The sequence below is a fragment of the Lycium ferocissimum genome, chromosome 6 (genome assembly GCF_029784015.1).
Source record: "Lycium ferocissimum isolate CSIRO_LF1 chromosome 6, AGI_CSIRO_Lferr_CH_V1, whole genome shotgun sequence".
NCBI lineage: Eukaryota > Viridiplantae > Streptophyta > Magnoliopsida > Solanales > Solanaceae > Lycium > Lycium ferocissimum.
Window position 1 is genome coordinate 67042515 of NC_081347.1, and position 14030 is coordinate 67056544.

The window sequence follows — 14030 nt, forward strand, 5'->3', positions numbered from 1 at the left end:
ATGTAGACATGAACACCACAAATAAAATAAAATAAAATAAAATAAAATAAATCCATATCTTAATATCCCAACACCCACCCACCAACCCTTCACCTAAAACCCATTTTTCCCTATTCTCTCTACGCTTCCTCTCCTTGTTTTTTTCCTTTTTTATTTTTTTTTTTTATTTGTAAAGGGCTTCAGAAGATCTCTAGTAGAGATGTCCTAGTCAATTTATTCGTTATTTGGTGGGTTTCTCCACAGAAACTTAAATTATCAGATAATTAGAGAAGAGAAAAGGAGTTTTGTTTGAAACAAGTACAGAAGCAAAATAGAAAGGCACACTAGTGGAGAAGCAGTAGGGTTAAATGATGATTAGCAGAAAGTGTAGGGAGAGAATTGAATTAGCTATAAGGTCGGCGAGGGCCATGGTGAACCTGGGTTTAAGGACTAAAACGCTACATTAGTAATACATATTGTAAACTAATAAGTGAATGAAAATATTTTTACCCAAACATTAGTATAGTCTTACTCTATATCCAAAAAAGCAAGAATGAATATTTGGGGAAATAAAGAAACAAGGAGAGGAAGTGTAGAGAGAACAGGCAGGGGCGGCTCAACGAAATCGGTGGCCTAAAGTCAAACCTCTAAAGAGGCCTTAAAAATATCTAATAAAATTTTACATATTTTATTCTAATTCTTTTTTTTTCTTTTTTCGTGAAGATGATATATAGTTCATCTTGTATATCTTGTTTATTCACGGTTACATGTTAGCTTCACTGTTAGAGATATTTAATAACTCTATTCACTAAAGTTTAAATAAACATTTGTCTAAGAAACATACATAGATGGTTACGATAATATTTTCTTACTTCTCATAATCTAATAATCTCAATTTCGTAACACTATGTAGATGCCAAAATAATTTCATACATTTCGAACAATTCAAGTCTATTTTGAAGTAAAAAAAATGGCTTAATCAAGTATTTATAAAAAACAATCAACTCTACAAGAGACTTCATCTTTTTAATAGTATCAAATAGTAGTCATCAATTTGTTCACTTTTATATATTGCATAATATTTATTACTCTCTAATTTATGTGAAAGCGTTTGATTGGACACGAAGTATAAGAGAAAAAGAAAGATTTTTGAAACTTTTGGTTTAAAATACGCCAAAGAAATTTTGTGGCTATAAATCATCTCATAAAGGGTAAAATGAGATGCCATTGTTTTTTGGACTAACTAAAAAAGAAAGAATGTCATATAAATGGGACGGAAAAAGTATAAAATTAGAATTATTTATTTCAATTACATATATCACATTTCAAGAAAAGTAGTATAAAATCTAGTCCCTTTTATTTATAGTTTTATAATATATAAGTATATAAAATAAAAAAATTTGGGGCCTTCATTTTTTTTTTTTGGGGGCGGGCGAGGGGGTGGGGGGTGGGTGGGTGCGTGGTGGAGGGGCTAAAGCCACAACTTTAGTTGCTTTCCCCTCCAGCTGGCCCAGAGAGCAGGGGAAAATGGATTTTAGATGAAGGGTTGGTGGGTGGGGAGTCCGGAACCAAAATGACCCAAAAAAAAAACATTTTGAACCAAAATACCCCAACAAAAAAAAATGTTACAAAACTACCTTTAGCGCAGTAAAATACTGCGCTAAAGCACTTAACCGTAACGGCCCCGTTAAGTGCTTTAGCGCAGTATTTTACTGCGCTAAAGGAATTTTTCTCTCACCTATAGCGCAGTAAAATACTGCGTTATAGGACCCAACATAAATCCCGTCGGGTTCCACCACTGGTCCCTCCAGTGGCAAAAAAAAAAAATTGAAAAATGCCATTGGAGGCGAAACCGAGGTGGTCCCCACATCCAAAAACGTCATTTTCTATTAAATTTCGTCGGGAAAGTTTAGATTTTCGGTATATTCAAGTCAAAGAGAAAGATTCTAAGTTTGAATTTTGGGAAAAAGCGGCATACAACTCGATTAAAATAACTCTATAAAAAAATTTCGATTAAGGTTTTCTACTATGAACTTTTGTTATTATTTTGTTATAGACATTATATTCTAAGCATGCTTAATATTTAATCCTTGCTATTTTCCAAAAAAAAAAAATCATTTTTTTTTGTTCTTGTTCGGACTGGGCAGTGGGTTTTGCCACTGTTCCGATTTTTTTTTTCTGTTTAATTCATTATTTGTTAAATGTTTGTGAATTGTTAATTTGTTAAATGTTTATGAATTGTTAATTTGTTATATGTTTATGAGTTGTTAATTTGTTAATTGTTAATGAATTATTATTTTGTTAATTGATTATTTGTTAAATATTGATTATGAATTAATTAGTTGTTAAATATTGTTTATGAATTGAAAGAAGTTGATTGGTAATGAATTATTGTTTTGTTAACACTTTGTTTGGATGATTGTTATGTATTGTTTCATAATGTATCGTATTGTGTTGTATTGTATAGGACCAAATCAGTGGTTACATAAAATAAGACCTTTCGTCGTTACATAACAATAAAATTAAAGTAACAATCAAAGCAAACAGTGTATTTAAACTAACAACATAATATAATACAATAGGTAACAACCATCCAAACAAGTTGTAAATGAGGTAACAACCATCCAAACAAGTTGTAAATGATTATGAATTGTTAATCTATATTATTTTAAAAGCATGAATATATATATGTTAAATAAAAAAAGATTATCTAAAAAGGAATAGTTAAAGTTCTTCTTTTCATAAATACATAAGTTAACGAAAAAAATGTAAAGTTTGTAGGAAAATATGTGGTCGACAAATATACTCTTTTAGTCTAATTTTATCGTAGTTGTGTTAGCTATTTGGTCAATTAAAAATATATCACATATTCAAAATAGAGTTCTAAACAAATATTACTGCTGAATTTCGATTCCCAAACTAATTAACTTAAAAGTCTTTGCCATCACATAATCCAAAAGTAATTAACTTAAAAGTCTTTGCCATCACATATGTGTCATTACTATCACATATTAAGTTTACTGCATATCCCTTGTTAATTATTCACAAGATATAATATTACATAATTCACATATTCCCTATCAATTATTAATTAGTTAATATAATTTATCTTTCATTTCAAGAATAATGACTAATTTAGTTTGTACAGACCGGACTCTTTCATGGATCCGAATGTTCCCCCGGGGTTCCCAGGGGCCCGATGATCACCGGGGCCCGGCCGACAGAGATCGGTATTGTCTTTGCAAGGCAATCATAGGTCAGAGTTATTATGGGCCGGTACTATAGAGATATCTACTAGGCTCCGTCCCCGTAGGCTGCAGAGAGCGTGGACTCTTTTACGCGAGCAACCCCCACACCCTCGCGTCTTGGAGATATTATTTCGGGGCAGCATCTACCGTTGCGTGTCCGTTGGTCGGGTACAGCATGATTGGGCGCTCATCACGGCCATGGTTGAGCGGTGGAGGCCAGAGATGCATACTTTCCATCTTCGCACTGGTGAGGCCACGATTACACTTCAGGATGTGGAGGTCCTCTTTGGATTGGGGGTAGATGGAGAGCCATTATACACTTGGTACGAGCTTCCTCCTGGTCAGACGTGGGCGACAAAGTTGACTAGGCTCACCCACTTCGTGCCTGATGCCGAGGGCCAGATGTCGGGACAGAGTCGGGTTCAGATTAGTGCACTCTACACTTATTTGGAGGTGGTCCGGTTGTGGATGGCACCCGCAGACGATGTTGATCGTCATGCCGTTTGTGCCTGGCTTATTATATACGGGGGGCATCTTGTTCCCGAACTCATCCGGTGCCTTTGTCGGTTTACGCTATTTGGTTTTCTTGGAGCATCGGACCGCTCGGGAGACTACGGTTCGGGCGGTCTTTGTTTGGCGTATCTTTACGGATGCTGTGCCGAGCGTCTATTGGTGTTGTCAGAGATGTGTGTGAATTTTTTGCTGTTCTCCAGGTAATATTTTAACTATGCGTTCCTTTAACATAGTCAAACCTCTTGAAACAACGACTTAAAAATCGTATTTTCTAATATCGCTTACAGTTATGAGCGTGGGAGAGGATGCTGCCTTTTCAGCCCTACCTAGGCATCACCTCGAGATTAACATGCCTTATGCGAGGATGTGGACAACGGGTTTTGACCGGGATGTGGATACGCGCCCACGTATTCTTCCATTCCGGGACCAGCTTGATCACATGATGGACGATGCGGTAAAACTATTTAACTTTACATTATTAATTTAATAAAACTTCTTTTCTACTTGGTGATCACTGATTTGTATTTATATGTTATGCAACTATTTATATGGACGTTGTACGCTACTATATTAGATGGTTTGCCGGCCTTTTTGCGGGGGCAGGTTAGGGGGTTTGGAGGTCGCGGTGTCCATTGATACACCTGGACATCATAGAGGACCACATGCCCGAGCGTGTCTTACGACAGTTTGGGCATACACATAGTATACCCCCTGACGTCTGTCATGAGCTCCGACACTACCAGCGGGACGATCGGGCTGCCGTTGATGACGATTTTCTGGCTTTCATAGATGTCCAGCACCACCGTTTAGAGAACAGGTTGGGCACTTTAGCGGTGGTCGGCCATTTGACTCCCATTGAGGATTACATGCGCTGGTATCATCAGATCACACGCCGATTGATCGGCAACCCAATTTTGCGTCCCCCAGGGATGTAGGATACTCGCACTCGCGGCGCACGAGGCATTGGTAAGTTTATCGTATTTAGATTTATTTAATTGCATTAATTGTTACGTTTTAAAAAATAACTTTTTTTTTTTCTGTTGAACACAAATGCAGCTGGTGGCCATACAACGTTTACGCATCTTGGGGTTAGAGCATATGCCTTACCCTGGGCTTGTAAGGCTTGCGTCGGAGATGGTACAGATATCCGAGGATGGTATCCGACAGGCAGGAGAGATTAGGCGTAGGGAGGAGCACATTCGGAGGGAGGGGGCCGAGTATTAGCGACGCCGGGGAGGAGGACCGAGTGCTCCCGGAGGAGGACCGGGTGCTCCCAAAGGAGGAGGCCGTGCGCGTAGAGAACGCGGTGCTGCTGCTAGAGGACCTGGTGGTGGATGACACCATCTGGTAGATGAGGCAGATGAGGCCGATCCCATTCCAGAGGGCGTTCCCGGTCTAGTCCATCCGCACGGCGGTTCCCGGTGGTGGCGGCTTCACTGGGGACTCACCTACGTTTACGCCAACGCTCTTACTTGCTGAGATACCTGGTCTTCATCACAGCCGAGCCAGAATGCATACATGGAGGAGCGTGATAACGTTGATTAGGCGGCGTTACGCTCTTCATTAGCTGATGAGTGGCCTGTGAGGACTTTAGAGGGAGCAAGGATTCTTGACTTCGATGAGTTTTTGATCCCGGTTAGTATTTAAAATACTTATTTGTTCATTTAAATTATTTATTTTAAATATATATGTTACTCATTATTTAGTAATATTTTATATTTTACGATTTGGCGCGGGGTCCACGAGCCACCCGCTCGTGCGTTTTCTCATGGGTCTGCCGAGCCAGCGGTGTCTTCCCATGTGACTGCCGAGCCACAGGTAAGCTTTTTATTAAAATTTGTTTTATTCAATATAAGGTCAATATTTAATATACATATTTGATTATTTAAAGTACTTATTTTAAATATGTATGTTACTTATTATTTCGTTTTTTTTTTTTCGTATTTTAGGATTCGGCGCCAGTGGGTCCACAGGAGCGACCCATGCAGGAGCATTCTCATCAGCTTGCCGAGGCAGAGGTGTCTTCTCATGAGACTACCGAGGCGCATGTAAGTTTTTTACTTAAAATTAATTTTATTCAATATAAGGTAAATATTTATTTAATTTTTATAACCTTTAGTTGGACTTCGAACAGCATCTCGTCCAGGAGACTACCTTATATTCACCACCAGACCCATCTCAGGAGCCTACAGACCCATCTTAGGAGCCTACTCAGGCGCCCGTTGACACACAAGTTTGATTATTCAACAAACGTTAATGTATTCAATATAAATAAGAAATGGTACTAATATTTATATACTTTTCAGGTTCATCCTTCGGCGCCTGCGGTGGCGACTCCCGACGAGGAAGAGTCCGAGTTTCCAGACCCAGGTCATGATGAGGTTCTGCCCGTGCTAGCGGGACCAGATCCCAAGAAGAAGCACATTCTAGTCAAGGGCGCACGGGCCAGGGGAAGAGGAGATGATCATGACTTGGAGCGCCCGGTTATTAAGAGGAAAAAGGGCGATGGAGACGATGGCGAGGGCGGTGGGGATGGTATGAGCCTTAGGCCTAGGGATAGTCTCCGCATACTACATGTGGGACCCATCCTCGATAGTGTATATACATTAGTGTTGTACAATTTAACATAAATATTATATATTTTTTGCATATTTATAAATATTATCTTAGTCTTTATTATTGTTTATAGTTTCACATCCTAAATTGATAATAAAAAAAAACGTGACACATTTGAAATAAAGTTAAGCATTAATTTAAAAATAAGACGAAACCCTAAAAGATAAATAACGTAAAGCTAATAACTACAAGTCTTCAAACAAAAAAAGACTTCAAGTACTTTTCAACCACTAAAACGACAATCCAAAGTTTTGCGTATTCTTGATGTATTGAGCCTATCTTATTAATTGTACAAATATAAGTAGGGTTTTATATAAAATATTGAAGTTCCGGAGTCTCAAAGCATGATTAATATTGAAAATGTAATAAGAGGCTGTTTTTGGAAAATGGTGGTGTCCTATAGCGCAGTTTTTTACTGTGCTATAGGTGAGAGAAAAATTCCTTTAGCGCAGTATTTAACGGGGCCTTTATGGTTAAGTGCTTTATCGCAGTATTTTACTGCGCTAAAGGTAGTTTTGTAACATTTTTTTTTTGTTGGGGTATTTTGGTTCAAAATGTTTTTTTTGGGGTCATTTTGGTTCCGGACTCGTGGGTGGGTGTTACCGTTAAATGCTTTAGCGCAGTATTTTACTGCGCTAAAGGTAGTTTTGTAACATTTTTTTTTTGTTGGGGTATTTTGGTTCAAAATGTTTTTTTTGGGGTCACTTTGGTTCCGGACTGGAGGGTGGGTGTTGGGGGTATTAAGATATGAATTTATTTTATTTGTGGGTTCATGTCTATATGGCATAAAAAAATTAATTAATATTTCCATGTCAGATTTTTTTTATGATAAGTTGAGTGATTTTGTGAGAGTAAGCTAATGTTGAGTGATTTTATTGATATGTAGCAAAATTCAATGACTTTTCTACATAATTTTTCAAAGTTGAGTGACCTTTTGAGATATTTACTTCCAATAGACACATGAAGATGCCTTCTTCTTTTTCTTTAAAAAAATGTATTTTCTTGGTAAAAAATAATAATTATAATTTAAATTATTTGTGGAGATAATCTTCAATGTATTATTTCAATTTTATCATATATTCCGACGGGATTAACTTGTATGTTCTTCATGTGATCTTCGATATTGTTGGTTACCAATTAATTGATACAATTTCAACATTGTGATTCCATGTATCTTTTAATATCTTTCATTTTCCGAACCTGACATGAACTACTTGACAATCGTAATGATGAGCATCTTTTTTATCTTACAGCTTATATCAAAGCCTAGAAAATACACATATATGGTATCAAACCACATAATAAATTACACTTTCTATATGTTAATCATACCATGTTTAGCATGATGTAAAATATTTTTCATTAGAAATAGCTTTGTTACAATAGATAAATATTTTAAGCTTATTTTTAAGTGTTTAGTTTCATACGGAGAGTACAATTTGTACTTGACTTAGAGTAATACTTTGTTGTGGTACGGTGGCGGTAACAAGGAATAGGAAAAATGGAAGTAGGTTTTAATATTTGGTGAAAAATCATTATTAGCACCGGCCAAATGATGGAACAATATTAATCATTTCAAGTTGGCACATGCATTAAAGTGCCAATTAGAAATGGAGTAAAAAAATGTGGGAGCAGTTAAAATTATTGAAGCAATTTACAAGTATCAAAGACATGACCCTACAACGATAATGGACATGGATTAATCGATCTAGTGGTCCTAACATATGAGAAAAAATAAAAAGTCGCAAAAAAAAAAAAATTATATTAAGTATTCAGCGAATTACGAAATTTAATTGAGCTTTAGTGAATGAGGCCTACTTATTTTGTCAGACTTTGTCTCTTCTTTGCTATCAAATTAATAGCATCTTCAACCATTCCTTCATTTTCTTCTTCTTATTAATTACTTTTCCTCCTTTTTTTTTTTTTTTTTTTTTTATTGAACAAATAAATGGGTATATTTTCTTTTGAGAATCAAAAATATTGAGAACACATATAGATTTTTTGACGGTGCACCTTTTATTCTTTTTAATTTTTCTTTTTGTTTTCCTGTTATTATTCTGCTAAGATCTTGATCTATCTAAAGTTTGATTTATCTTTCTCGTTTCATCACAAGTGTATAGTTCATTTTGGGGTAAACCAAAATGACTCAAATAGTAAAAATCAAGTGAACCAAAATATCCCAACAAAAAAAAAAGTTACATATAGTCATATACATCGGCGTCAAAAAATATTAATTTACTACGCTAAAGAATTTTTTTTTTTTTTATCGCGGTATTTCTTACTAGCTTTGAAGAAAAAAAATTTGGTAAACTTTTTTTTTTTTTTTTTGAAAAAACTTAGTGTTTTTTCCATACTTTGACCAACGATTAATAGTGTCAAGATTCAAAATTAATATTTTATATAGAACACCCGATATTTGGAGAGCTTATTGTACAATAATGTAGGCCCAATATATCAAGGATACATAGACGTTCGGATAGTCATTTTTTGAAAAGGTGTCGAAGTAAAAAAAATAAAAAAATAAAAAAAAAAGGAGGAGGAAAAGTAATTAATATATATTTTAATAAATTTCGGTGGCAGGCCAAACTGTTGGTTTTGTTTGGTCTTTATAATAATTTTCTTGCATTAGTTTGGTTCATCTTTACGAGGTCACATAGTATGATATTTATATCATCCGACAAAGTTAAAAGTGTAATTCACCCTTTTTCTTTTGGTTTAAAAAGAGTGTTCACTTACCATATCAAGAAACAATTAATTTTATTCTTTCAAAATTACCCTTATTCAGTGTTAAGTGATTAAATTCCAATATCTAATTAATTAGGAGTAGTTTAGTCAAATTACATATATATTTTGATGTGGTGGGTATTTTAGATTAAGTTGAAGGATATTTACTTGCTACTTATCTTACATGTTTATCATATTGTATCGTATATTCTATATTAATGTTAATTACTTTCATGCATTATTTGAAAGATTTGCTTCGAAAGGTAAAAGTTGGAGCGAGTCCAAAATTCATTAAGCTTAGGCGCTCACCAGATATCATTCCTCTAGTACATATTCTACTATAAGATGTACAAAAAGGCCACAATGATTTTCGTTCCAAGCAAGTTCAGACTTTAGTTGAGGTGAGCCAACTGCATTCAGATCGTGGTGACATTTCTATTCTATCCTTCAACTTTCTATTTCAGTTATTGGCATGTTGCGTTTTCAGATGTTGTAGATGCTATTTGATAATATTTTATGGACTTTGGGTTGTTCTCCTGTTTAATCTGTATCACTTTCTAGATCCCGCTATATACAGGGGCGGCTGTAAGGCTAAGCCAGTGAGGTCATTGTCTAAGGCTCCCAAAATTTGAAGGCCCCAAATTTATGTAAATATCTTTTATACTGTCAATATTTAAAATTTAAACTTCATTTCTTTTCTTCTTTTGCTTGTTATGATAGCCAAATTAAAATTTTCACTTTGATTTCAGATCTCAACATCTGATAATCTATCACGTTATTCTTTGTGCTCTTCTTCTTTATTTTTTTATTTTTTTTTGTTTTGGAAATTCACTATTTTTTGTCTTAAATGATTAATTTGTTGTTTAGAAAACATTTTTTATTAGTGTACAAATTTTTTAAAGTAGATTTAAGGGCCTCTCAATATGTTTTAGACTTAGGCCACGAGATTCGTTGAGCCACCCTGGCTATATATTAAGATTTTCGTATAAATCTATATTAGGAGATTGTTGAGACATATTGCACAGCTTTTCTCTTGGTTGATTTTGACAGTTCACCTGGCAGATAGTGAATTATTGAGTGCCATATCACAGTGTATGCATTTGGGTCGTAACAATCAGTTGGCCATTTTGGTGAGTGACTCTCCTTTTAAGAATTCAACAAGTGTCACAAACCATGAGACATGTCATGTTTATAGAAAGGATTCAGGACATGATTTGTCCAAAGCTAGTTTATAGTCATGCTATTTGTCAATTTATATTCTTTGGACAAGTAATTAAGTAACCAAAAATCTGTGAACAACCACACGACATCGATCTCTTAAGTGATATTCGTCCAAATAATTTTATGAAATATTTAGTGTTGTAAATAACATAGTATTCACTATGCTTGAAACTAATTAAGAATTGTGCTTTCATCTTAAATTCTACTGTGTGTTTTCAAGCTCATATACGGTTGCTACTACTGCGGTTTTTGTTCATCTGGCAAACTAGAATCAACAGTACTAAAACAAGTAAAAGAAAATACTCCTCTATTTCAATATATATGCATATGGCATAACTTTTCTTTTTTAAACAAAAGAAGTTTGACATAACTTGACTGCATATGAAGTTTAAAAAAAGAAAAATAGACTCTTACCTGTCATTAAGTATATTATAATATTTGTGTAATTAGAAGAATTTAAAAACTTGTAATCTTACATGTATTACTAGACTACAATAGCTTGGCATTAAGTGTTAAGTGAGAAATACATGCTAATAAGGATTACATTCTTCTTTGAACGGAGACAGGGGCGGAACCACCGTGCAAATTACGAGTTAGGCAGAACTCAATAACTTTGGCTCAATTTCTGCATTTGTGTTAAAATTTTATTTAATATTTACAAATAATCTATTTGGAATTCAGTAAGTAAACGATTCAAAACCTATAAACGAAAAATCCTTGTTCCTTCACCATACAGAGAGAATATACTTACTCCCTCTGTTTCAATTTATATGAACCTATTACTATTTGGAGAGTCTTCGAGGCAGTTCATTGACCACGTTTTCCTTAAATTTTTGCTAAATTATTTGAATTAAATTATCATGACTTATAGTACTTTTTATGTAGTTTCAAAATATATAATTTTTTTTTTTTTTACTAACTTGAAAAATATATGTCAAAATTTAAGGTCAAAGTTATAAAGTTTGTTTTATAACTTTGACCCTTACTCTGAAAAGGATCACATAAATTGAAATAGAGGGAGTATATTATATGGTATTTATTTTGGAAGTAGCTATCACCAACCGGATCCGTGGCGCAATGGTAGCGCGTCTGACTCCAGATCAGAAGGTTGCGTGTTCGATTCACGTCGGGTTCAAGTCCCCCGATTCATACGGTTCCACTTTTTTAATTCTCTTTACTTTACTTTTTTATTAACTGATTTTTTGAGAGGGAAGAATAGAATTTAATGAGGAAAAACATAAGTAATTTTAGAACAGACTGTAGAAGAAATTGCACGGTTCGACCTTCAAATGGACTGGTCTTTAATTTTTGCCCTTAGCACTCGAACTTATGTCTAACTAAGCATAAGTTCTATAAGGGTGCGGGAATAACTTTTGGGATATTATGTTTGGAAAATATAAATTTATGCGCCGCAAAAAAGGAATTTACCTTGACGGACAAAATTTAAAGATCAGCACAAAGGGACAAAGTACGAAAACCCCAGATTGTCGTAATTTTTCATAAAACGGCCAGTATAGATACATAAAATATTTCGTAAGTCTCAGAACTGTTTTTAATTAAAGTAAACAACACGTTAGTTTTGGCAATATTAGGCTTACATTGGCCAAAAGAGACACTCACATGAACATACTCTCTGAGTCTCTGTAGACAAAGCAGAATTAAAACAATGTTGACGAGCAATGAAAGGATTTTTATAGCTAATTAAGCTGATATATTCAACTGACTGATATGAATGATGCTCTATGCTAGCGTTTTTCATATACAAATAATGTTGCTACTAACGAACCACAAAAAGTATAAATGTATGTTTAAAAAAAATAAAAATTAAGGAGCAATATTACCAATTGATATCATCAGTGCAACAGAAAAATGATTCTATTCACAATTATCGTTCATCGGCGAGTTTTTTTTCTTCTTAGTTTATATTTCTTGAAACTGTAATAACACATTGTGGGATTTCATTGGTATGTTGTTGTTGTTCCTGAAATGATAAGTTAGGCTAACTCGTGTAAACCTCGTGTAGAACCAAACCTCGCAAGGAAGAGTTAATTATTTATATGTGTCATCCAAGTTATATGACCTACCTAGTAAAGTCTTTTTTTTTTTTTTTTTTTTTTTTGGGGTAACAATAAAATTACTCATTTTTACATATTTTCCGCAAAAAAATTGCGGCCGGAAAAGGTCCTTCTAAAACATGACAACAACTAAAGAAGCTGCATAATGATTTGGACTCTAAATTAAACTAAAAATTGTCATTGGTTTGTAATTCACCAACTTATTAATTTATAATCTATACTATATTAAAAGCACGAAGGGTCTTAGAAATGTTGATTGAACTTTTTGCTTTTCATTAAAAGACTCTACAATAGATAAAATTGTAATTTTACTATTTTTTTATATTTATGACTTTAAATTTAATTAAAATTTTTGTTATTAAATCTTTTCTTATTTGACTATATGACAAGTCCTAAAATTTAGAGTTATTTAGGGTTTAAAAATTAGTTAATTTACCTTATATACACTCCTTCCTACTGGATCAACATTCCTTTGCCCTTTTATATATTCTTGTATGTCACAATCGTTTTATTCAACATCAATTGTTTCCAAGTCGATTACAAAGCCTATTACATGTAAGTTTTCAAGTAATGCAATTTTTTAGCATTCAAATGATATGTATAAAAAAGATAGTTAGTAGAAGGAAAGATATCCCTCCGTAGATTCAGTTTGTCGGAGTCTTTAAGCCGGCCAAAACTCTTCCTATATATATATATATATATATATATATATATATATATATTGTTTGGAAGGACTATAAAATATTGATTGTTAAACAAAAAAAAAAAAATATTGATTGTTCTCCAGAAGATTAAATAAAACGTAATAGTATTATATTTAAGGTTTTAGAATCTAAGATTGGATATATTAACTGTCCAGTTTCGTTATTGCATAGTATTTTTCCATACTAATAGTTAAGATGAAATTGTATATCATTATTCAAAGAAATTGATTATGATAATTAATTTGTTATTAATGACAAGTTTGACAGATTTTAGAACAGTTACTCAAGGAAAATTTGCTTGAATCATTATCAAGCCGTCAAGGTATGTGACTTCAACCTACTTACAAAATCTATTTTCCATTTTCATACTTTAATCTTTCCGGAAAGAGTTGTATTTATTGAGTTACATTATTGCAAAAAAAATTCTATACTAACAGGTGAGCTGAATTGTTAAGTTTCAGTTATTCAAAGAGATGATTAAGATCATTATTCTATAATTAATTGTGACAAGTTCGATATTTTTTACATTAATCACTCAAGGAAAATTATCTTGAATCTTCATCGAGCCATCAAGCTAAGATATGTCACTTCAACCCACTTTCACAATATATATATATTTTTTTGGTTAATTTCTCCAAAACACTCATGCATGTATCACGTTTTTTATTAATGAGGGTTAGTATGTAATGTTGTGTGCATGATTCAATTTTAATACCTTTGGTCTAATCTCTTATATTGAATTGTTTAATTTACAGGTATTCTATCAAACTATTGTTGCATGTTAAATAAAATATCAGTCATGCTAGAGTTAATTTAATCTTCTTAATTACATGATTTTTTTTTTTAAAGTTGACTAATTTTTTTTTTAAATTCATATGTCCTACCTTAAATACTGAGAATAAAACCGAACATACTCAAGGTTTGATCCTAGGTAATTATCGATAATAGTA

At 33.6% G+C, this 14030-nt stretch overlaps 1 long non-coding RNA gene and 1 other non-coding gene across 2 annotated transcripts; both read left to right on the forward strand.

The window, feature by feature from the left end:
* The first annotated feature begins 5483 nt into the window (after positions 1-5483).
* LOC132060940 (uncharacterized) lies at positions 5484-6465 on the forward strand. The gene is made up of 4 exons (XR_009416068.1): positions 5484-5558; positions 5690-5788; positions 5875-5973; positions 6047-6465. It is a non-coding gene; the product is annotated as an uncharacterized LOC132060940 (long non-coding RNA).
* A 4899-nt stretch (positions 6466-11364) lies between these two features.
* Positions 11365-11436, forward strand: TRNAW-CCA (transfer RNA tryptophan (anticodon CCA)). The gene has a single exon. It is a non-coding gene; the product is annotated as a tRNA-Trp (tRNA).
* Positions 11437-14030: the final 2594 nt, after the last annotated feature.